Source organism: Tupaia chinensis, unplaced genomic scaffold (assembly GCF_000334495.1).
Source record: "Tupaia chinensis unplaced genomic scaffold, TupChi_1.0 Scaffold143584_1, whole genome shotgun sequence".
Taxonomy (NCBI): Eukaryota; Metazoa; Chordata; class Mammalia; order Scandentia; family Tupaiidae; genus Tupaia; species Tupaia belangeri.
The window spans coordinates 5,117,255-5,144,112 of NW_006203430.1; the positions used below are offsets into that span (position 1 = coordinate 5,117,255).

General features: G+C 39.6%; 1 pseudogene; it reads left to right on the forward strand.

The window, feature by feature from the left end:
* The first annotated feature begins 8,099 nt into the window (after positions 1–8,099).
* Positions 8,100–26,858, forward strand: part of LOC102494470 (uncharacterized) — a 73,602-nt pseudogene continuing 54,843 nt past the window's right edge.

Here is a 26,858-nt window from a genome sequence, read left to right on the forward strand (position 1 = left end):
AATGAGGGACAAGCAAGGCTGCTATCGAAAGGCTCTTAGGTCCAGTTAAATAGCATGTGCTGCGGCACAATACTGGAGTCACATGAGAGGCCTGAGTTTGGATCCCAGGTGGACCTGAACATTCTGGGCACACACACATTGTAAATCTGACTGGCTGGGGAGGTGGGGATAGATCTCAGTGTGGCAGGACTCTGTTGACAGTCCCTGACTCTTCTCAATTTTTTCTTCTTTTACTTTCTGTCTTCATAAAAAGTACAAATAAACTTAAAAATAATAAAGGCTCAGAAATGGAGAATGGTCTGTTCATGATAGTGTGTATGATAAGATCTTTATATTGGATAATATGGACTGGTGAGCAGTGTACTCATGCTGGGAAAATCCATTTTACAAGCTGTGGTGATGTACAGTGATTGAATGTATAAATAAATTTTAAAAATTAAAATGAAAATAATAATAAAGTCTCTTGGACTTATGGGTTGGGAAAGTAGTAAGGGAAACTTATGGGTTGGGAAAGATAGTGGAGTTATCTGGAAAATTTAGGAAGAATCAAGCCCAGTTTCAGTCCTCAGAATTAGAGTAACAGGATGAGTTGTTCCTTTGACCTAAGAATTATTTGAGGCCTTAGTTATTAATCAGTAACTTGAATTTATTTTCCCCAGAAAAAAACACAGAGATAATACTGATTGAAGAGTCTGAATTATTGGCAGTTGGCAAGAAGCCCATTGAGGCTCCATTTTAAAGTCAAAGCATTTTAGATACCAAAGAGAGAAAAAGAAAAGAAAACTTGAGGTTATAAATGTCCTTCCAGGACTGTTCAGAACTTCTACTTTCTAGAAGCAGTTTGGATATGAGTTAGTCTTGTTGAAACTACTTGGAATATGAGGCCCAATCTGTTCTTTTTACTTCATGTTCCCATAGAAAATTCAAGTTCTTTAATCGTAACTTATCGGCTTATGTCTATAAAGTATTCTTAGTGTCTCAAAGTCCTTCTTGTTCATTGTGGTCACATCATTTTATCTCTTAATTTTTTTTTCAGAGTACATTTATAAAATTATTTGCAAATGCTGAAGAAATGAAAAGTATCAGAATATCAATGGGGAAATACTGAAAGGTTCGGTATTTCTATGGCCAGAGATACTTCCAAAAAGAAAAAAAAAAAAAGGAAAAGGAAAAGGAAGGTGGCCGGGAGAAGGAAGGAAGGAAACAAGGAAGAGCTGAGAGGTCGAGTGAGATGGGCTACATTTTACAGTTACTGATTTGTCTCAAATCACCAAGTTCCTCGTGTCACTACTGGGTTACAACCCAGATCTGTAGACCTTAAGCAGCTGTTTTCACGTTTTTGGAAAGCACCACAGGCAAAATGACTTGAGAAGGCCAGGAAAAGTAGGTAAAATGATTTTGCAAGGGCTTTACAAAAAAAAAAAACCCTCTCTGATGTGGACTCTTGGGAACAAAGGTCCTGAGCAACCCCATGTGTGGACACAGACATCTTGGTCTAGATGTTGGGGTCAGGGTTTGGGCTCATTGAGTTCAGTCAACTTTTACTTAGGGCTAGTTTTGTCAGTCCAGCCATATGGTTTTAAGCTAGTGAGTGTCCAGGAGAGAAAGAGAGAGAAGGAAGGAGGGGAGGGTTGCCAAGCAGGAGTAATAGAGGAGGGACGGGAGGGATGTAGGGAGATACCCTTCTCTCAACACGACATACCCGCCCCAGGCTCTCCCTTGCTCAGCCTGTTCCCCCTTGCTCTGTGCCCCACTCATGCTGTGTCTGGCAGCTCTTGAGCAGGTGTTGTGGCAGCTCCCAGGTCACACTTATTCTGGCTCCACCAGCAGAGAGCCTCTTTCTGCCCTCCAACCCTGTCCTGCTGGGCTGCTCTGCACTGACCCCTGGCACTGCTGGCCAGGAGCACAACAGCTGACGCTCTGGTCCTTTCTGCACTCACCCAGCTCCAAGGCAGGGCTCAGGAAGACTTACCCAACTTTGGGATTATCTCAGGCTTCTCCCTACACATGCTGAGGAAGGGGCTAGGCACAGGAAGGAGGCTTATTTTGTCCCTCATTATCAACTCTGGTAAACAAAATTTTTAAAAAGCTTGGCTTGGCATAGAAGGAATTTAAACTATTAGCTCAAATGGAGGTTTGGGGATTATCTGTGGATTTCCTTTATTTGTTCTCTTTCCTCCTTTGCCACAGTTAATCCAAATTTGATGGGAAACGAGGCATAAACTATTCCAGAAACCTCTCAGAGTCCTTTGTGATGTCGGATCCCAGCCTGCTCACAGGTTTATTTTTGTCACTTCCCGCCCCCGTGTCCTGAGCCTGTGTCCCCACAGCTTAGTGCATGGTACGATTATCTTTCCTGAGGCTAGAGTCAAATGATTTCTGAACCCAAGTGGTTCTTGCAAGCCCATGGCTTATTAGGCCTCCCAGAATGATGTGTAAGCAAGCTTAGTCTTGGTTCTGGTGCCCTTCACATTTGGGTGAGCTTTCGGTATAACACTTGTTCATTCTACACACCTCCACTCCTATCTCAGGGAGTCTTCTCTTAGCCCTTGTTTTTCACAACGCCCCAGACAAAAAAAAAGTGGTCCTCATGTTCATTTCCTCTTAGGACCTTGGGAGCTGGGATGGAAGACTGGCCCACAGGAGGAGAGGACACTGACCTGCCCTTTCCAGCGGTCCCAGGCACTTCGTTACAAGGTGCAATGTGCTCTCGAAAGCTTTACAACTCCAGTTTGAAAAACCTAACCACATCAGGAAAATGTTTGCATGGAAACAAAAGAAAATTCACTTCCATTTTTTTCCCTGAAACTTTTAAATTACAGCAAACTTGTTTCCCACCTCAGTTTTTTTTTTTTTTTTGAGAGATTTTGGCTATAGGGCTCATGTGTTTGTTGGAGAGGCAGAGAGAGACAGAAAGTGAGGAATGGCCAGACCACAATCCCTTCTCCTCCATTTTCTTCTTGGGATTTTGTGCATGCATGCATGTGTGTCCAGCGTGAGTTTCAAGCTGCCTAGTCTGGGACTCAAACCATGGTCAACCATGTGAGAGTCCAGTGAAAGAACCATTATGCTATCTGCTTGTCCCCCTCAATGAGTTTTATAACTGTGTAAACTCTGTGAATGATTAATTATGATGTTCACATTTTTCTTTAAATTATCAAGAAGTCAAAAGCCAAGCTTTAATAAAGAATTAAAAGACATTTTAGTGGAAATTAGAAAGCTAGATCTACTTTATTAAAGAACAAAAACTATACTCTATGCCTGTCCTAATCACATGGTTCGTTTGAGGCTAATTTAATTGAATTAATCAGGAGAAGATAGTGATAAAAGAGAATGATTTCTCTCCTGCCAAATGGAAATAGGCTGTGAATAAAATAAGCCAGTGACCAGTTGAGGCTTAGAATTGCCTGGTTCAGTCTTTGGAGGTGTGGAGTCAGCTGAGCCTGAGACATGTATCTATCCCTTTGTTAGGAAGGTTCTAGATTCCAGAGAACTGAGCTAACAATCTGCTGTTTCATTTTGTTTGTTTCATTTGTTTTTAATACTCTGGGCTTTTGAATTCTAAGAATTAAAGTTATGCAACTGATTTTTGAAACCAACTTTTCTTTTAGGGAGCTGACCCTAAAAGAAGTTTAAAGAAAGTTGTGTCTTTAATTCTAGTTATAGATTTGTCCTCTACCAGTTATTACTTAAGAAGTCATTAGTGGATTTCAGATCACTGCAACCTTTTTGGTGTGAGATGAAATACATGTACCTTTCCCCAGTTCAGGTCAGAAATAAATGCTCTTGAAAGTAGCTTTGAAGAGATAGCTTTTCTTTCATTTTGGGACTATATAAAGTAACGTTATTAAAGTAATAACTTGGGCTTCAGAAAAGATTCTATCACCAGTAAAGAATTTGCGATAGAACTATCCTCACATAGAACTTATTCCAGCTCATGAAGCTGCCCTCCACTGCCTGTTACCTGCTGGTTATATGTGTGGTTCGACATTTTAGCAAATTCCTTCATTCTGCAAAGGCTGCTATGGTTCATGTTCTTCCAAATTCCCATGAGGAGTTTTGGTTGTAAAGGTGGTAAGAGGAAACTTCATACCTGCATAGTGTTGAAAGTTGAGGCTTTGGGGATGATTACGTGATTAGGGTGGGACCACCATGATTGACTCTTAGTGGGTTCATAAGAAGAAAGAAGGAGACCAGAGCAGAGACCATGGACAACCGCTCTGCTCTGCATTCACCCTCGTGCCATGATCCAGACTCTGCAAGGTGCCCAAGGTATGGCCCCTAGTCCTTGGACTGCCCCCCCCAAAACACAAGCTGAACAAATCTATTTTTCTAAATAGCCCAGTCTTAGATACTTCTGTTAGCAACGTAATAGTCGTCTGAAATAGAAGTTGTTTTGAGCTGTGCTTTAAAGAGGGAAAAAGTAAGTAGATTTTTATTTCTTACCTATTAAAGCTCCTTAGCACGGTGTGTAAATGTGTAGGTGTAATCACATGACACCAATTGCTGACGGCAACTGAGCCACTTCACATACCTCAGGAGGGTCCCAGCCACTTGACACAAGACCCCAACAAAAGACCTGACACTTTCTCTGTAACTTGTAGAAACAAATGAAACCACTGCTTATTATTTCCTGCCTCCCCCACCATCAGATACCAGGGCTATGTAGGTATGGGCCACTTAATCCAGCAGAAGGAAAGCTGTGAGATTGCTCCAGGGCACTGGCGGTGGACCACACAGTTACAGAGGAAATCAAGTTCACTGCTATTTCTCTGAACAGAAAATCAGTACTGACACGGAGATTTCAACAAACATTAGCAGCCATTTCGAGCTGAGTCTAATTCCTAGACAGGCTAACACTCATTTGATGTGAGTCACACCAGTTTTAACCACCCTTCAATTTGGCAGGAAGTGAAAAAGAAGTTTACTCTCAATAATATTGAACTGAAATATAACTTGGCTAGAAAAAGAAGATGTTATTAGAGATTTAAATATGTGTGTGTATGTGTGTGTGTGTATATGTATGTATGAAACAGAAATATGCAGAACTTTTTCATCTTAAACTTCTTTTAAAACAGGCCTATGAATTGTCCATCACCCATTACAAACTCACAAATTTTTTTTAAGTTTACTTATTTCTTTCATGAGCAAGAGAGACAGAGAGATAGAAAGACAGAGACAGAGAGATAGAAAGACAGAGACAGGCATCCCCAACAGAATCTTGATGTTATGATCCACTCTCAGCCTCAGCCAGCTCCAGATCATGGGCACACGTATGCCTGGTACACTCAGGGAGGTATCCTCTTGCAAACCTGGAATAATCTTACAGAGCATCACATTTTACCACTGCATCTGGCTCCTCCATAGAACAACTATATATATATATATGCATATATATATATGTATATATATATATATATGTATATATATATGTATACATATATATATAGTTATGGCCACACCACATCCCCTCTTCTCGGGATTTTGGTCATGCATGCACATGAGTCTCGCATGAGTTTTAAGCTGATGGGTCTGGGACTTGAACCATGGTTGACTATGTGGGAGTCCAGCAATGTAACCATTATGCCATCTGCTGGTCCTGCCTCCATAGATTCTTATAGTGAACAAAACTTAGAAAGAATTTATGATCAATTGAAACTGCTGTCACCATGTTTTAGTTATTTTATGGATGACAAATTTCAACAGATTTGGTCCTTACATTTTTGCTCCTTCTATAATATTTGTCATTCCTGGACACTGCCAGCTTGACATTCTGGCTTCCCTCAGCTGTATGGAACTCCTCCTTCATTCTGTGCTCACAGCTCCACAGCCACTTTGTGGTCTCCTATTCTGGAACCCACATCATAAACATTAGTATTTAAGATGGTTTTATCTGTGGGTTTATTTTCTCATTCTACCCACTCTTTCTGAGTGATTTCATGCAAGTCGTTGACTTCTGCTACACCTGAAAGTTGATTACTCCCATCTGGGTTTGATGGGCACTGCCCACATACTTGCTGGACACTTCCTCCTGGATTTTCAAAGTAGGTCAAACCAAACATGTCAAAAACTGAACCTCTTCTTCTCTGAGCTGGCTTCTCATTTATTTTCCCTCTTAGGGATAACATCACTACTTTCACCCACTTATCTGAAGCAGAAACCTGGGAGTTTTCTTTTTTCTTTTTTTTTTGTACTCACAACATCTAACCAATCTGAAAATCCCATCAATTGCTTTTCCATAAGGAGTCATCTATTCTACTTCCATTTTCCCAGCCCCAGTGTCTTAAACAGTCATCTCTCCTCTGATGGGTTATTTTAGTAGCTTTTAACTGATCTAAGTTTATCATTCCTCTGAAAATCACCATTTATACTACTGCCTGAGTAATCCTTCCAAATGCAGATAAATTCAAATTAATCTAGAGAATTCTACCCATTGATAACAGCTTCATGAACTTTAGGACAATTTCTGAGAGAATAATCTGTCATTATCTAGCCCCACCCCATCCATCCAATCTAGATGACTTGAACATGTTGAAAATATCCCATCATAGCCCAGCCCTGTAGCCTTGTGATTAAGGGAGCTGGGTCCCACATGGCTGGTCATGTGGTTAGAGTCCTGGACTCACCAGCTTGTGAAACACTGTGTATGTGTGTGTGTGCATGCCCAAAATCCAGGATGGAGAAATGAAGGAATTGTGGCATGACCATTCCCCATTGAGAAGGGCGTTCTCCCCTCTCTTTCTCTCTCTCTCTCTCTCTCTTTGGTGCTCACATACGCTCTGGCATATTAAAAAGAAAATTTGCTAGCAGAAATTTCCTCCTGAAACTGGAGAGCAAGCCCAGTGGGTTTATGACTTTGCTCCTAGCAGGTCCACTGAGTAGCCCTGCTTTGTGGAACCTGTATTCTTTCTTTTGTGTATGGCTAGTGCTGACTCGTAGGTGGTGTCTTGTGCAGTATCTGCGTAGGTAAATTGCGTGTGGGTGCCAATACCAAAAAAGCAAAGAAGACCCAAAAGATAAACTGAATGCACATGTCATTATTCATTTCTTGAGATAAAATTATGTTTTATGACCTACCACATAGTCTTGAAAGAGAAAGAGCAGAAATGTATGACTTCTTAAATATCACATGCCTATTGTATATTATACTTTACAATTCCCTCAGTCTTTTGTTTTCAGTAGGTTAGGAAAAGTCAGCAGTGCTATAGAATCTGGTTGTAAAGAGGTGGTGGTTGCAGCTTTAAAAACGCTGTGTGAAACAGCACGGAAATTGCTTGAGGAATGGAAGTGATACCAGCAGAGGTGTCTGCACATGGGTTACCACAGCAGTGATACCACCAGGCTGATGGACTGCCTTACCCTGGAGCTGTATAGTGAGCCCAGTGGGTTATGACTTTACTCCTATCAGATTCAGATTGCTCAGAGCCTCTCTGCTCTCTGACTGGTGAGTGCCATTATGGTTGAGCTACCGAGCTTTTGTGGGTTTAATACCATTTTTGCTTACTTCCATAGGAGCCTTAGAGGTTTGTGTGTGTGTGTGTGTGAGTGTGTGTGGTGTGTGTTTTGTCAGAGGTCATGTGCACTCTCTAAAGAGAGTCAGAAAGCCAGAGGAAGACAGTACCCTTCCATGTGGCATGATCTTGTTATAATTCTTTCTCCTCCATTTCTCCATCTTGTGATTTTAGCCCAGGACTCGAACTGCATGGTTGGTCATGTAGGATCTGACTCTCTTACCCATCAATCCGTGAGGCCAGTCTCCTATAGAGTTTTTAAAATGCTTTCATAAATATGGTTATAACTGCTCATTCTACAGAGAAGGAAACTGAGTCTAGCAATGGAAACATCTTGTCTAACTTCAGAAGGCAAATAAAAGGAGACGTGGGGAACTGAGAGTAGGGTTTCTGAATCCTACTTTGTAATACATACAGACACAGTACAGTGGAAATGTATTATACATGAGAGGAGAACCTGGAAAATGAATAGTTTCGTGTGTGTTTTATACTGGGCTAATGGGAAGCGAAGGCTGAGGGTTGCACCCAAGTCTGCTGGTTCTGACCCTGGTAAACAGCATGGCATGGAGTGGAATGTCTGGATGAGATATGGTGGAGAACCTTTTGCGCAGCCCAGGTAAGAGAAGTCAGTGCTTTTGTTCTGAAGGAAAGGCTTCAGACACTATCCAGGGTCAGAAAAGGCACCTGGCTTGTCTCATGAGTGAGACTCCAGCTATGGGACATGACAGCATGCGGAACAATTGCATTGGATTAGCTTTTCTCATGGAAATCCAATTATCATGGAATGACATTAGACCCCAACAAGCATCAGAACTTCATAAACACAACACAAAAGCCCGCGAGCAGAACCGTCTTCTAATAGTTTGCTTCTCACTCATGATTTTAAACAGTCTATGCTGGTCCTTTTATCTTGTCATGACTATTTATTTTCCTGTTCTGATGGGACAGCCTAAGGCAAAGTATGATTCAGATGGAGGGGTGGCAGGCAAGGGCTTAGCTGGACAGCCAGTGCCAAAGGGATTGTCTTTTCCCAGGAGAGCAAAGAGTACAAGTATGTGGTAATTAAACTCTGTTTCTGGAGTCAGGCAAACAGGCATCTGGATTTTGGCTCCCATTGCTAAGTAAGTTTAAACAAGTCATTTAGTCACTCTTAGCCTTAGTCTCCTTATCTGCAATATGCAGACAACAAGCACACCTGTGCACCTACCTCGTATATATCATCCCCCTCCAGGTGCCATTCTTGCACTGAAGTTTATCTTCAGCAATTAAGTGTATTCTTTCTCTGAGTTAATGAAACTGATTAGAGAACTCCAAATATAGTGGCAGTATGTCAGAATGCTGTGTCTAGCATCATTCCAAGAATGAGTTGGACATTTTCTTGATTTCTTTTATATAGGATGGTATACAGTGGCAATAGTGAAGGTAAGAGAATCTAAGAAATGTGTAAACTACACAGATTGTTTTGGACCTCCCAGTTAGTAGCAGATCGCTATAGGTTTGAATCTAAGCCATGACATTTATATCAAGGAACGCCAAGTTCTGCTCTATTGCCTGCTTTTGGTTAGCCAGTGAATTAATAATGATTTTTACTTTTTAAAAAAATTGTTGAAGGACCAGCAGTTAGCGTAATGGCTATGTCGCTGGATTCCCATGTAGTTGACTTCGGTTCAAGTCCCGGACCTGGTGGCTTAAACACACGCCGGGCATGTGTGCGTGTGTGCCCAAGATCCCGAGAGGAGAATGGAGAAGAAGGGATTGTGGTATGGCCATCCCCCGTGGGGAGTGATTTCTCACTTTCTGTTTCTCTGTCTCTCTCTGTCTTTCTGGTGAGCGCACGTGCCCTATAGCTAAAAAAAAAATTTTTAAACTTCTCCAAAAAAAGAAAAATAATAATAAGTAAAAAATTTTAAAAATTGTTGAAAAAATCAACAATGAGAAACTTTTGTGAAATTTTGTGGGTGTTCATAAATGAATTTCTATTGTGGTATGGTTACTTTACCAGAAGAAGTTTGCTAGCCCCTGATTTACATGGTTAAATTACTTCATCTCTCTAGGTCTCAGGTTTTTTCCTCTATAGAATGAAGGAAAAAATATTCCTGACTCACGGGACTATAGTGAGGATTAGCTAAGACCCTATCAGTAACCCCTATAACACAGTCTCTGGCACATAATGGCCATGACAGGAATCTTGGTGCTTTTCTCCTTGCCCCCTCCCACTCCCTCCCTAGTGGATAGACACAAAGACACAGATGACACATGTCCTGATTTGTGGGAGGGCATGCCAGTCTCCCCTGGCTATGAAAAGCAGGACATTACTGTGGCATTACTGTCATGTCTGTATGAACTGCTGTTCTGACAGTCCAAAAGAAGAGGCAGGACCACTGGCTCATCATTACCTTGATAGTTCTCAGCTTTCTCCATCCTGGGCCTTTTTGCCTCCAATGTATCAGTTATTTATTATCACAATGACACTGTACAATGACAATCCCAAAGCTCAGTGCCACCCAAGAATATAAGAGGTCTTCAAAAAGCTAATAGAAAATGCATATTATAAAAAAAAAACTATGGATGGATTTTAGAATATTTTTGCACCAAAATAAATTCATCCTTTTTTTTGTTCTATGGTATTTATTTAGTCCTTACTTGTGTGTGTGTGTGCATGCATGCGTGTATATGTGAGTATGTGTAAGAGAGAGAGCAGAGAGAGGAAAACAAAACACCCCTAGCAGGCTCTTGTGCTGTGATACACTCCCAGTCTCAACATGTCCAGACCATGGGCATCTGCCTATGTATTCATCATGCTCAGGGGAGCCTTGGGACTCATACTGAGAATGGCTATGTCGCTGGATTCCCATGTAGTTGACTTCGGTTCAAGTCCCGGACCTGGTGGCTTAAACACACGCCGGGCATGTGTGCGTGTGTGCCCAAGATCCCGAGAGGAGAATGGAGAAGAAGGGATTGTGGTATGGCCATCCCCCGTGGGGAGTGATTTCTCACTTTCTGTTTCTCTGTCTCTCTCTGTCTTTCTGGTGAGCGCACGTGCCCTATAGCTAAAAAAAAAATTTTTAAACTTCTCCAAAAAAAGAAAAATAATAATAAGTAAAAAATTTTAAAAATTGTTGAAAAAATCAACAATGAGAAACTTTTGTGAAATTTTGTGGGTGTTCATAAATGAATTTCTATTGTGGTATGGTTACTTTACCAGAAGAAGTTTGCTAGCCCCTGATTTACATGGTTAAATTACTTCATCTCTCTAGGTCTCAGGTTTTTTCCTCTATAGAATGAAGGAAAAAATATTCCTGACTCACGGGACTATAGTGAGGATTAGCTAAGACCCTATCAGTAACCCCTATAACACAGTCTCTGGCACATAATGGCCATGACAGGAATCTTGGTGCTTTTCTCCTTGCCCCCTCCCACTCCCTCCCTAGTGGATAGACACAAAGACACAGATGACACATGTCCTGATTTGTGGGAGGGCATGCCAGTCTCCCCTGGCTATGAAAAGCAGGACATTACTGTGGCATTACTGTCATGTCTGTATGAACTGCTGTTCTGACAGTCCAAAAGAAGAGGCAGGACCACTGGCTCATCATTACCTTGATAGTTCTCAGCTTTCTCCATCCTGGGCCTTTTTGCCTCCAATGTATCAGTTATTTATTATCACAATGACACTGTACAATGACAATCCCAAAGCTCAGTGCCACCCAAGAATATAAGAGGTCTTCAAAAAGCTAATAGAAAATGCATATTATAAAAAAAAAACTATGGATGGATTTTAGAATATTTTTGCACCAAAATAAATTCATCCTTTTTTTTGTTCTATGGTATTTATTTAGTCCTTACTTGTGTGTGTGTGTGCATGCATGCGTGTATATGTGAGTATGTGTAAGAGAGAGAGCAGAGAGAGGAAAACAAAACACCCCTAGCAGGCTCTTGTGCTGTGATACACTCCCAGTCTCAACATGTCCAGACCATGGGCATCTGCCTATGTATTCATCATACTCAGGGGAGCCTTGGAACTCATACTGAGGACCTTTCCTATGTGGGCCCAACTGTGTTGCCACTGTACCACTTCTTTGCCTCTAAATTCATACTTCAATTCCATTTTTCCATGAAATTTTGGAAGTCCTCTTGTATATACTTACTTAGCTCAGGAGTCTGAGGGATTCTGTTGATTTGGGTGGGTCTGTTTACATCTCCAGAATTTGAATGGCCTTTGGCTGCCCTAGGAAAGCCTTGGCTGGGGTATCTGGTACAACTTGGCATAGATCCATGTGTCTTTCAGCCTCCAGCAGGCAGGCGCAGGCATGGCCTCCTGTCAGCTGCAAAGGGGCAAGAGCAATCAAGCCCAGTCACCTAAGTGCCTCTCAAATCTCTGCCTGAAATTTCTCTGTCCCTTTGACCAAGACCAGTCACAAAGCCACGCTTGGAACCATGGGGCTGGCAATGCCCCAGTGCTGGATGGAGAAGGACATGACTCAAGAAAGGGGTGCAGACTGGGACAATTAATGCAGCCCTAGGGACTCCAGAAATTTCCTTCCTCTGCTCAATACCTTTTAAATTTGCCAGAGGATACATGCACTTGCCAGAGAGATACAAAGAGCCAGAGAGGAACAGAGAGAGAGAGAAAAAAAAAGTGAAAAAGCATACCCATGGGGTATGGTCAAGACACAATCCCTTCTCTTCCATCTCTCTTCTTTCGGAATTTCTCACACACACACATATGCACAGTGTGTTTTTCAAGCTGCCAAGTCCAGGACTCGAACTGCATGGTTGATCATGTGGAATCCAACCGCCTCAACCACTGTTCTACTGGCTGCCCTCAATACTTATTTTCAAAACAGGTTCTAAAGCCCATTTAAATCAGGAATAGGGTTGAAATAAATAACAAAGTTTAACATATTCTTTTTCATAGTTTTTGAATTTTATCTAGGAACCAGTTTTGAGGAAAGACCTGCCACTCTAATATGGTGGTGTTTCAGCAGCAGAAAGGCAGGAGGTTGGAGAATGATTGTGGGAGAAGAGAACCTGCCTTTCCATTTCCTTTGGGGACACACAACCTAGGTGGTCCCCATTTGGCCAGCTGGCAGCCAGAGTGGAAATGGAAGTGATTTACTCAGGGAACTCTGACCGCAGGACTATTAACATCCCTTGGAAACCCTGACGGCTCTCCACTCACTCCCATTAAAATGACTCTAACTCCCCCGCCAGCTGGTAGGCTTGGGAGTGACCCTCTCTCCCCACCTATTCCCACATTAGAATTTTGCCAAAAAATACATTTGTCCTCCAATTGTCATAGAATTCATTTAACCTGGAAAATCTGTCTTTAGACATTTGATTCATCAATTCTTTTAAAAACAGTCTCTTGGTATGGCTGAGCTCTGCTTTGGAATCAATGTTCAAGCTAAAATTTATTTATTGATCCTAAATGTCCTACTTTCTGTATGTATTCTGCATCTATCTGGGTATCATTGGCAGTTTTTGTGTATTCATGCCCAGGGGTAGGGATAGAAATAATTCATCTAGGAATTCTGTGCCTAAGACAGGAAATCTCGTGCATATTGTAAAAGTATTATCTTACTTATTCTTTTGCTGGAAGGAGTGACAAGCCCACAGAAACTGTTTTTTTGTGTCTCTAACCTGCCCAGAGCATTCAATCATTCATATTTTCATTCATTAAAATGTAGTGCACTTTTATTGTGCACCTGTTGTGGTTGGCATGCTCCACACTTGTGATCCAGAGATGAATAAGATGTGAATTTGTTCTCCAGAAATCCAGTCTACTGAATACAGCCAATAAAAGAGAAGTTTTTTTAAAGAGAGATTTTTGTTGTAGGGCACATGTACTCACCAGAGACAGAGACAAAATGTGAGAAATCACCCTTCCACAAGGGGGGTTGACCACTCTACAATCCCTTCCCCCAATTCTCCTCTCAGGATTTTGGGCATGCATACACACACGCCTGGCATGAGTTTTAAGTTGCTGGGTCCGGAACTCGACCCATGGTCAGCTATGTGGGAGTCCCATGACATAACCATTAGGCCATCTATGGGTCCTTGAAAGAGAAGTTTTTAGGTAATTCTATCCTATATGGCCAATGGTTTTCTGCCTTTCTACTTCAAAAGTGGGACCTCAGTGAGACTTCGTGAAGACTGGAAAGTTGATTTATTCCCCCTCTCCTTTTGTCCCGGGGCATGCTAAGACTGGGTGCTTAAAGGTCCCACCTAATGTCCTCTTTCTGCATATCCATCCAGTTTCAGCTAGTGCCCTTCAGTACTCCTGAAAGTATGGAATTTCACCCATACATCAATGCTCAGCCAGAGCTCAGCTTCTGTCCAACAAGAGGGCATTCTCTGTGCTGGGTGCCAGGAGCTGTGAAGACCAATGTCAATGTGGAAACCCTGGTATCCAGAATTAAACCACACTGCCCTACATGCACACAAAATCCTGTCAGAACAGAGACGAGAGGAGGAATTGATGTTGATGGAGAAATTAAGGACTTAGCTGAGTTCCACAAAGCCTTTGGAACCAGATCTGATTGCTTCCTTTAGTTAAATTCAACCAAACATGCAAGCATTTATATAAACATCACTGCTTTTCTCAGAGATTCTGGGGCTTTCTAAAATGTGCATCTATTTAGTCTAAGATGAAACATTGGTTATAGGATGAAAAAAAAAATTAAACATGCATTCCTTAGTGCTCGGACCTCCTCAGCCACAAATTAGAATCTCAAAAAGAGACATTAAATCACAATGTGTGCTTAAAATAACAAATAAGAAATTAAAAAAAAAAGTTCCAAGATAACTTCAAAATGATCTCCAACCGTAATCTCATCTGAACTTGGACATCATTTGGCCACCCGAAAACATCAAGGAAGAGATTGGCAGGAGGTCCTGGGAGGGAACACAAATAGGCCTTCTGAGTGGGAATACAAACAGTCGGGCGCTCCGTGTCCCTATGGGATGCAACATTCCTAACAAATAGTTCTTGTGGACATCAGAGTCCAGTGTCAACTTCAAAGTCCCATAGCCAACTTTTTCTTTTTTTTTTTTTTTTCCTGAAGAGGCTTGAGAAAGTGGAGGAATGGGTAGAAGCAGGTTCTTTTGAGCTTTTAAGTAGGAATTCCTCTTTGAACTTAGGAAAGAAAAGTTGTGTGTCTTTCATCAGAGGGCAGAACAATCTTTGGGGCAGAGTTCTGAATTCTAGAAAATGGGCACATGCATATCAAAGTCACCAAGAAGCCATTTTCAAATTTCCAACCTCTGTCCTTCCCTCTAGAGAGGTGGGGATTTTCTGTCCTGTCCCACCCCTTGTGAGAACCTCCACCTTAGGGAAATGCCAGCTGGGGTTGTGGGCACTTTCTCTGCAGAGAAAGAGAAGGAATAGTGATGAAAGTATATATAAATTTCATGAGATGCATCTCTTCCTCAACCTGCTGGCTGATCATAGTGACAAAATCACATACATTGTCATCATCTTTTAGTATGATACTCATTCAATTATTTTTCTTACTTTAATTGTGGTAAAGTACTTAAAATCTATCAGAGGACATCCAAATGGATGTTGCAAGGTAAAAGTGTCCTTGCCTCTGTGCTCAGACAAGCCAAAGGCAAGGCCAGGTAGGTGGAGTGGCAGTAGGGGGTTAATAGAAGTAGACACTATGTCTTAAAAAGAATGCTTTAAAAATGAAGTGTTTACTGGAGGCAAAGAAAAAGGAGGGTGGGGTGGATGACAGAGCTTCCTGCAAATGTTTGAAGCACTATTGTCTGGAAGGCGGAAAAGCTTTGTTTTGTTTGGTGCCAGAAGATAGACTTAGAACACGTAGGAAGTGATTGTAAAGATCCAGACTTTGCATCAATATGAAAAGAATATTCTGACAGAATCATTCAGAAAAAGCAAGGGTCATCTTCTAAGAAGCGAGGGATCCTGTCTGTCTTTTAAAATTATTTTATTTATTTCTTCTGAGAGAGGAAAAGACACATCCTGAACAGGGTCTCCTCAGCACAATTACCCCACAGCCAACTTGGATCATGCATCTAGTATGCTCAGGGAGAAACCAGACGTAGACCCTGGACCTCTGACCTTTCCCATGTGGGCCCAGATGCATTACCACTACACCACCACCCAGCCCCTGTCTTTTAGCTTGTTCATGAGGAGGTATGGAAGTACCTATCAGGAATTCTGCAGGCACTGTTTCTGCTTAGGGTAAGCTAAAACAGATGACTTCCGATGTTCCTTGTAGGGGTGAATTTGATGTGTAGAAATTAGCAATAGGGGACTAGCACGTGGTGTAATGGTTAAGGTGCTGGACTCCCACGTGACTGACTGCAGTCTAAGTCCTGGACCCTGCAGCTTGAAAATCATGCCAGGCACATGTGCGTGCATACCCAAAATCCTGAGAGGAATATAGAAGAGAAGGAATTGAGGCATGGCCATCCGCCCTGGGGGGTGATTTCTCACTTTCCCTCTCTGTTTCTGTCTATCTGTCTCTCTCTCTCTCTTAGGTGAGTGCACATGCCCTATAGCAAAAAATCTTTAAAAAAAAAGAAAGAGGAATTAGTAATAAAACAGCCATAGCTGCTTTCTATGCTGATGTTCTAGGGGAGAAGAGGAAGGAGATTATTCGTTAGTTTGTCTGCAAGATGAGTTTTTTCTGAGTTGGCCAGTGGCGATGCTGTAAACATTTTCCTATTCTGTTCCATATTTGTACAAACAAATGTGCTTTTACTGAAACTGATGTAAATATGTGCTTACTAATGAAAGTGCTCATCCCAAGCACTGACTGACTAAACAGACTTCCTTCTTCAATTCACATATTTAAACCCAATTTTTTAAAACGTTAAAACCCATAACAAAATCAAAGGCACAGCACCTCCCAGGTAAGCGGAAGGTGGATGTAGTCAGGTAAGCGCAAGGTGGATGTAGTCAGAAACCTAACAGTGTCTCACGGGAGCACCATTTGATGGAGGCTACAGTTTAATAGAAGACCCACAACTGGAATTATTCCATGACATAAACATGGATGGTTCTCTACTTGTCTCTCTTAGAATCACAAGACTGCTCAAAAGACTAGGTCATTCTTAATCCAATAGTCATACTAGGCAAGACAACTCTGTCATTCTTTTTTTTTTTTTTTTTGGAGAGATTTTCGCTACAGGGTGCGTGCACTCGCCAGACAGACAGAGACATAGAGACAGAAAGCGAGAAATCACCCCCCGGGGGGAGGGTCACTCCGCAATCCCTTCTCCTCCATTCTCCTCTCGGGATCTTGGGCACGCATGCACACACGCCCGGCGTGAGTTTTAAGCCACCAGGTCCGGGATGTGAACCGCGGTCGACTACGTGGGAGTCCAGCAACATAGCCATTACACTAACTGCTGGTTCCCAACTCTGTCATTCTTACCAAATAATACCCCAATCTCCCAAAGAAAATAGAGCAGAAAACCCTTTACCCATAGGTCTAAAATATTACAAATATCCACACACCAGGATCAATTTACATGGATTTAAAAATGAGCACTAACTTAAAATTTTGCACCACTATGGTACCATTACAGTGCTTTGGCTGTGGCCTATGGAGATGGCATAATCCATGGTCTGCAAATGACCTGTCACTGATGTCTAGGCAACTCCATCTAAACACAGTTACCAAGATACAATGAGGTGTATCATAACAGTTCAGAAGTCACTCCATCGAAGACTGCATCACCAGGTGAGAATTTTGTGCATTTTATCGAAGGTCCTTTTCTACTGAGCTAAAGAGATGCTGGATAAATATAAATAAATAGAAATTTTTAAAATGGAAATTTGCCAGAGTAAATATATGATATTGACAGATCTCTTCTAAAGAGAAGTTCATTTTCCTCACATGTTTTACAACGGATCCTGACGATTGATGCTGCTCTGCTCAATGTGACTTCCCAGTAAATAATATTTCTATACAGCATCTCCTACTAGCACATGGCATGTTGGGGCCATGTTCCATGAAATAAGTAAGGGTGGCAAATGATGACTTTTAGAATGAAAATCCTCAATGAACCATGTTTGTTGACTAGATGTGATAAAGAATGTGTACCCCAGTTTAGAAAAAAAGCACTTGAATAGAAGACAGTAAATGAAGATTCAAGATTAAAAGTCAATTATCCAGGTAGGGGGAATCTATAATAGACAAGTCAATTAACTTGTCAAAGTATTCATTTCCCCATCTGTTATGTGAGAGAGTAACACCTAGCCCATGCACATCTGCAGAGCTGCACAAATCAATCCTATGCGTAACTTGAAAGCAACACATAACACTTCAAGATGAACAGAAAGAACACTGGATATGGAGTCATGCCCACAGTTGGGGCTGTCATCTGGCTATTTACTGCTGATTCATACCTGATACTGAATAAATTTGAATGTCCCAAGATTTAGGTCTATCCACTAGTAAAATGAAGATTATAGGCCCTAACATTTGAATGGTTATGAGCATTAAGTAAGATCTTTTTAAATGTTCTCAGCAGAGTGAGTTAAAAATGGAAGGCATTAAACACTGACTACATATTAGCTCATGTTTATTAAGTACTTATTCTATTCCAGACTCTGTGCTAAGTGGATTATATCCATTCTCATTTAATTTTCATTACAACCTTGATTAGGTAGTATTATTAACTACACATCCTATATGAGGAAATCGAACACTAGAGTAGTTTTGTAACTTGCTATGTATCACACTGTTATGCCCCTTTCTAAGGTAGTATACCAGAAATTCTTCATCCGCATAAAATATTCCATTTTAGAAGCTAGTATGTATATTCTAACAGTTTGCCCTTGTTTCTTTTTGGAGAATAAAATCAGAGTATATTAAACACAAAAGAAAACCTGTGTTGTCAAGTTATACTTATTTCTCACTTTTTGTCCTAAAATGTTCTTACCTGGGTTGTTTATCTGCCTCTGTTACTAGACTCAGTCTAAAATGATTTTATTTTATACTAAAAATCTAGACACTAGATTGACTTTCATTTGGCAGAACCTATTTAAGGATCTAAAGTTTCTCCATAAAGGAAGTTTTGAGCAAGAGAAGCATGACTGGAAAAAGCATAAAACTTCCTGAAGTGGTTCTGGTTTTTAAAAACATCTCATTTATTTTCTTAGAATCATGCTAACCTTCTTTAGCATGGGAGCCTGAGCCTCTCATCTCTCTGCACGATGCACTTGGTGGTCCCATTTCTGGGTCAGAGTACTTTGTCTTCCCTTCCATTTGTGGCTTTAGACAGAAGTCATTTCAAACTCTACATGAAGCTTTTTCTTGAGCAGTGTAGACATTCTTTTTGTTTATTATTGTGTGTATTTAAGGTATTCAATATGATATTTTTATATACTTATAGAGTGTGAGATGATTACCATAGCCAAGATAATTAATATATTCATCATCTTAGATAGTTGTCTATTTTGTGTGTGGCAAGTGAATCTAAGATGTATGAAAATTTCCAATATACAGTACAATATTGCTAACTATAGTCTTCATGCTGTATATTAGATTTCTAGACATATATCTCACATAACTGTAACTTCATACCCTTTCTTCTCTATCTCCCCATTTCTCACCTTCTTTTTTGGTAGTCACCATTATACTCTCTATGTATTTGACGGAATTTTTCATTTATTTTTTTTTAGAGTCCACATGTAAGAGAAGTCATACAACATTTTTCTTTCTGTTTCACTTACTTCACCTAGCATAGCATCCTATACATTCATTCATTCTATCTATGTTATTACAAATAGCAAGTATCACCCTATTTTTTTAATTTGCCAGAGGGTACATGTACTCACCAGCGAGAGACACAGACAGAGAGAAAGGAGGAGAGGGAGAAAGTATCCCCTCTCAACAGGGTGTGGTAATTCTGCAATCCCATCTCCTCCATTTCTCCATCTTGTCAGGATTTGGGGACAGGAATGCACACATGCCTGGTATATATTTCAAACTACTAGGGTCAGGATTCAAGCAGTGCAGTTGACCATGTGGGATCTGACTACCTTAACCACCAAGCCAAGGAGCTGGCCCTCACCTTCTTTTATGAGGCCAAGTAAGATTTCCTCATATATACAAACCACGTATTCTCTATCCATTCATCTGTTGAAGACACTTAGGTTGTTTCCATCTTTTGTCTTTTGTGACTAATGCTGTAATAAACATGGGAGTATGTATATCCTTAGAAGATGGTGATTTCATCTCTTTTGGGTACATGATGGTTCCCCCTTAACAACTATTTTACTTTCTGTGTGGCTTCAGTTACCTGTGGTCAACTGCATTCTGAAAATAGATGAGTATTGTGTAGAACAGTAAGATATTTTGAAAGAGAGGAAGAGATCACATTTACATAACTTTGTAATAGTATATCGTTAACATTATTCTATTTATTATTATTGTTATTATTGTTACTTGCTACTTATCTGTGCATACATACCAGTGAAGTTTAATCATCTAAATTGCAAACAGGCCTTTTTCTTCATGCCATTTAATACTTTAGGATCTTCCAGAATCTTGGTGGAAAGTGGAGCAAAGCATAAAATATTAAAGTGGAGGGAGGAAACAACTAATCCTAATTCATCATATAAGGGGGTCTTCAAAAATAAATTTATAAATTAAAACTTGTAAGTATGTACATACAGGCAAAGCATAATATACATAGGGTTTGGTACTATCCTTGGTTTCAGGTGTTCATTAGGGGTCTTGGAATGTTTTCTCCATTAAAAAAGGGTGACTATTGTATATCCAGAAGCAGAATTAATAGTCATATGATTGTTCCATTTTCAGGTTCCTTGGAACTTCCATATTGCTTCCCGCAGTGGATGCACCAATCTGCATTCCCGCTAATAGCATAGTAGAGTTCTCTTTTCGGAATATTCTCAATAAAACATATCCCTTGTTTTTTTTGTTTTGTTTTGTTTTATAAAAATCATTATAATTGACATGAGGTGATATTTCATTTTGACCTTGATATATATCTTGCCAATCTAGTCTGTTTTGTGCTACTATAACAATATCACAGACTGGGTAGCTCATTTAGTTTTTTTAATTTATTTATTATAATTCTGTAAGCTGGGAAATCCAAGAGCATGGTGGTAACATCTGGAAAGGGCCATCCTCTGAAGAGGATGGAAGGTGGGAGTGAGTGCATGAGACAGAAAGCATGATAGAGGACAAATATATCCTTTTATCAGGAGTCCACTCCCACATAAACTAACTCATCCCTAAAATGAATAACTCATTCTCAAGCATTCACCATCCAGACCCAAGAAATACAAAGGACCCCAAATAGAATTAACCCAAGATATCTTTCCAAAGACACATCTTAGCCAGACTGGCCAAGACCACAGATAAAGATATGATACTAAAATTGGCAAGAAAGAAACGACAAGTGACCTACGAAAGTCATCCCATCAGGCTAACACCAGACCTTTCAATGGAAATCATGTAAGCAAGGAAAGAATGGGAAGACATATTGAAAGTGTTAAGAGAGAAACAATTTCAACCAAGTATTATATCCAGCAAGATTGTCCTTCATGTGGATAAAAAGATTAAAATCATCTCAGACAAACAAAACCTGAAGGAATTTCCCAGACCAGCTCTTCAAGAAACTCTGAAGAGAGTGTTGCTCCAGGAAACTAAAGAATAAACAGCCAGGGATAGAGGAATAAAAGATAATCAAGACAATGTCCAACTATGGTAGGGTCAAGTCCAGAAATATCCATAATAACATTGAATGTTAATGGATTAAATTCTCAAATCAAGAGACATAGACTGACTGAATAGAGAAGGGAACAGAAACCCTCTATCTGTTGCCTACAAGAAACGCATCTCATGGATAAAGACATACATAGATTAAAAGTGAAGGGAAAAAGATATTCCATGCAAATGGAAACCAAAAAAGAGCTGGGGTCACAATACTAATTTCTGACAAAATAGACTTTAAAACCAAAACTGTTTGAAGAGACAAAGGGAACTATATTGTAGTAAAAGGGTTAATCCATCAAGAAGATATAACGCTTATAAATATCTATGCACCTAATCCAGGAGCACCCAAATACATGAAGGAAAGACTGCTAGATGATCTAAATGGAGAAATAGACTGCGACACACTAATTGTTGGGGATCTCAACACCCCACTATCTCCTCTGGACAGATCATCTGGACAAAAACTAAGTAAAGAGACAAAGGATCTAAATGAAACCATAAACAAATGGACTTAACAGACGTCTATAGAACTTTCCACCCAAAACCCATGAGCTACACATTTTTCTCATCCCCACATGGAACCTTTTCAAAGATTGACCACATGATAAGGCATAAGGCAAGCCTCTACAGATTCAAAGGCATAGAAACTATATCCAACATCTTCTCCAACCATGATGGAATTAAACTTGATTTTAATTTCAAGAGAAATCCTCAAAAACACACAAATACATGAAAACTAAATAACCTAATCCTGAATGACTTCACCACTACTGAGGAAATAAAGACTGAATCAAAAGAGTCATGGAAGCCAATGACAATGGGTACACTAGTCTCCATAAGCTTTAGGACACTGTGAAAGCAGTCATAAGAAGAAAGTTCATAGCAATTAGTACACATAAGAGGAAGATGGAAAGAAGGCAAATTGACTACCTATCATCATGCCTCAGAGAATTGGAAAAGCAACAGCAAAAAAATCCAAAAAAACTCCATAAGAAAGGAAATAATAAAGATCAGAGCAGAAATAAATGAAATAGAAAATAAATGATCTATTAACAAGGATGTGTATGGTGGTCTCAACTGGGATGGACTGAGGTGTTTATCATGCTGGGTATGAATAATAATAAAAGTAAATTTAAAAAAGAAAATAAATAAACTATATAGAAAAGAAATAAAAGTAAAAGCTGGTTTTCTAAAAAGATAAACAAAATTGATACACCACTAGCAAGATTTATTAAGAAGAAGGAAGAAAGGAAGCAGGGAAATCAAATTTGCAGTAAAGCTGGCAATATAATGATAGCCATAACAGAAATACAAAACATCATTAGAGGATATTATGAACAACTATATGCCAACAAACAGGAAAATCTGGATGAGATGGACAAATTCCTAGACACATACAATCTACCAAGATTAAGTCAGGGGGATATAGAACGTCTGAATAGGCTTATAACAAGTCAGGAGATTGAATCAGTAATAAATAACCTCCCAACACAGAAAAACCCTGGTCCTGATGGCTTCACCTCTGAATTCTACAAAACTTTTAAAGAAGAGTTAACTCCCATTCTCTCCCAAGTTATTTCTAAAGATCCAAAAGGATGACTCTCTCCCTAATTTATTCTATGAAGCATCCATCATCCTTATGCTTAAAACAGATAAGGACAGGACAAGGAAGGAAAACTACAGACCAATATCACTGATGAATATAAATGCAAAGATTCTCAACAAGATACTAACAAATCGTATCCAACAATACATAAAAAAGATTATACATCATGACCAGGTAAGCTTTAGTCCAGGGATGCAAGTTTGGTTCAACATACACAAAATCATAAATGTAATACACCATATTAACAAAAAGAAAGATAAAAACCATATTATCATATCAATTGATGCAGAAAAAGCATTTGATAAGATACAATATCCCAGGATCAGCAATGGACATAATGGCTATGTTGCTGGACTCCCATGTAGTTGACCACGGTTCAAGTCCTGGACCTAGTAGCTTAAATTCACGCTGGGCGCATGTGCATGCATGCCCAAGATTCTGAGAGGAGAATGGAGGAGAAGGGATTGCGGTGGGGCCATCTCCCCTGTGGGGTGATTTCTTGCTTTCTGTCTCTCTGTCTCTCTCTGTCTTTCTGGCGAGCACATGTGCCCTATAGTAAAAAACCTCTCCAAAAAAAAAAAAGAAATGCTGAATCTCAGGGCCGACAGGTGGCGTGGTGGTTGAGGGCATTGGACTCCCAAATGATGGGCGACTGGGTTCCAGTCCCAGCCCAGGCAACTAGCTCGCTCTCGCGTGCGCTCGCGCTCTCTCTCTCTCTGTCTCTCTCTCTCTCGTCCCTCTCTGGTCAAATAAAAATAAAATAAATGAATAAATGAAGTAAGTTCCTCGCTAATGCAATCAGAAAAGAAAAGAAAAGAAAAGGCATTAAAACAGGAAAAAAAGAGGTGAAGCTATCTCTATTTGCAGATGACATGATTGCATACATAGAAGACCCAATGGAATCTATGAAAAAATTATTGGAAGTAATGCATGAATATAGTAAAAGTTGCAGGGTAAAAAATTCAACATAAAGAAATCTATAGCATTTCTATACACAAACAACAGGCAGATTGAGTTAGAAATTAAAAAAGTAATTCCATTTTTCATAGCCACAAAAAGTATAAGTTATCTAGGAATAAATCTAACCAAAGAAGTTAAAGACTTCCACAAGGAAAACTACAAGAAGCTAAAAAAAGAAATTGAGAATGACATAAAAAGGTGTAAAGACATCCCATGTTCCTGGATTGGAAGAATGAATATAATCAAAATGGCCATACTACCCAAATTAATTTACATATTTAATGCAATCCCAATCAAAGTGCCAAAGACATTCTTCACAGATCTAGAAAAAACAATCTTACAATTTGTCTGAAATTATAAAAGACCTTGTACTGCCAAAGCAATCCTGCACAAGGAGAGTGGAGTGGGAGGCATCTCACTCCCTAACCCAAAAATATTCTACAAAGCTGTGATAATCAAAATAGCATGGTATTGGCACAGAAACAGACAGGTAGACCAATTAAACAGAATAGAGACCCCCAAAATAAACTCCCAAACATACAACTAACTGGTTTTCGACAAAGGGTATCAGTTACTCCAATTGGAAAAGGAAAACTTCTTTAGCAAATGGTGCTGGAAAAACTGGGTATCCACCTGCAGAAAGATGAATCCGAACTCCCACCTCTCACCATTGACAAAAATTAACTCAAAGTGGATCAAGGATCTAAACCTAAAACCTCAAAATATAAAACTTCTGCTGGAAAACACTGGGGGAACTCTGGAAGACACTGAGATAGGCAAAGATTTCTTCAGTAAGTCCCCCAGAGCACAGTCAATAAACCTAAAAATAGACAAATGGGATTACATAAGATTAAGAAGTTTCTGCATGGCAAAAGACACAGTAATTAGTGTGTATCAACAGCCCTCAGAATGGGAAAATATTTTTGTAAACTATACATCAGACAAGGGACTGATAACCAGAATATATGAGGAACTCAAGCAGCTGTCCCAAATAAAGATGATCAACCCAATTAAAAGATAGGAAAATGAGTTGAAAAACCACTCTTCAAGGATGATATATGAATACCAAAAAGATATGTGAAAAAATGCTCTATATCCATTATTGTAAAGGAGATGAAGATCAAAACCACAATGAGATACCACCTAGCCCCAGTCAGAATGACTAAGATAAAAAAAAAAAAAAAAAGATAAGTGCCGGCGGGGGTGTGGTGAAAAGGGTGCTCTCTTACATTGCTGGTGAGAATGTAAATTGTAAATTGGTCCAGCCACAGTGGAGAACAATTTGGAGATTCTTCAAAGATCTGCAAATAGAACTACCATATAATCCAGCAATCCCACTCCTTGGTATCTACCCATAGGACAGAAGAATCCTTCAGAAAAGTGCTTACACATTGATGTTTATTGCAACATTATTCACAATTGCTAAGGCATGGAACCAACCCAAATGCCCACGAACAGATGAATGGATTGAAAAACTGTGGCACATATACTCTATAGAATACTACTCAGCGATAAAAAAACAAGACCCTGCTCTTTGACAGAAAGTAGAGGAATATGGAAGATTTAGTGCTCAGTGAAGCAAGCCAGGCTATGAAGGAGAGACATTGTATGTCCCCACTTAATATATACCGAGTGTCCACACTCTGACTGAAACTTATTGACTAAAGGATATAGAAACACAGTAAGTAGATGTGAATACCAGATATAATGGATAAAAAAACAAGACCCTGCTCTTTGACAGAAAGTAGAGGAATATGGAAGATTTAGTGCTCAGTGAAGCAAGCCAGGCTATGAAGGAGAGACATTGTATGTCCCCACTTAATATATACCGAGTGTCCACACTCTGACTGAAACTTATTGACTAAAGGATATAGAAACACAGTAAGTAGATGTGAATACCAGATATAATGTGTGTGAATGAGTAGGGTCTGAGGAAGAACAATTAGAACAAAAATAAAGAGACAAAGCACAAATGGGACAAAGAAATGTGGTATTATATGTTGAAGATAATTTTATAGTTTTATCAGCTGGACTAGGGAAAAATGTTGACATGTTGAAATAGTCACTTTGTAAGCTAAATAACGTGATTGAGTGTATAAAAGAAAATGAAATTTTAAAAGTATTTAATAAAAAAGAGAGACGTTGTATGTCTCCACTTAATATATACTGATTGTCCGCACTCTATGGCCCAAACTGAATGACTAAAGGACATAGAAACGTAGTAAATGGTTGTGAATACCAGATACAGTGTGAAGAGGAGGGTGAAGGAGTAGAGCCTGAGGAAGGACCGTAAAGAGAAAAATAGAGAGGCAAGGCATTTACGGGACAAAGAAATGGGTTATTATCTGTTGAGGGATAACCTTACATTATTGTCAACTGGGCCCACGCAAAATGTAAACATATTGGAATTTTCACTTTGCAAGCTAAGTAATATGATTGACTGTATAAAAGAAATTGAAATAATAATAATAATAATAAATTTTTTAAAACTCCATCTCATGAGAATGGCATTAATCTACTCATGAGGGCATAACCCTAATCATCTCTTCAAGGGCCTACTTTTTAATACTATTACATTGACCATTAAGTTTCCAACACATGAACTTTGGGGGACATATTCAACCATAGCAATTAATGATGCTAAATATCTTTTCATATACCTATTGGCCATTTGTATGTGATCTCAGAAAATTGCCTACTCAGGTCTTTATCTCATTTTTTAATTGGGCTATTTTTTTTTTCGTTTGGCATTATATTATAACCAAAAATTTGGTGTCAAGTTGTTTGAGTTCTGTATATATTTGGGGTATTAACTCTTTATCTGATGTATGGCTCATAAATATTTTCTCCCAAACTGTTGACTGCCTTTTCATTTTATTGATTGCTTCCTTTGCCATGCAGAATCTTACACCATTAACAAAATTAAAAAGGAAGACCTGAAATTGTAAAACTTCTAGAAGAAAACATAAGGGAAATCTCTTTGATATTGGCCTTCGCAAGTATTTTTTAATGTCTCACCAAAAGTACAGGCAACAAAACCGAAACTAGACAAGTGGG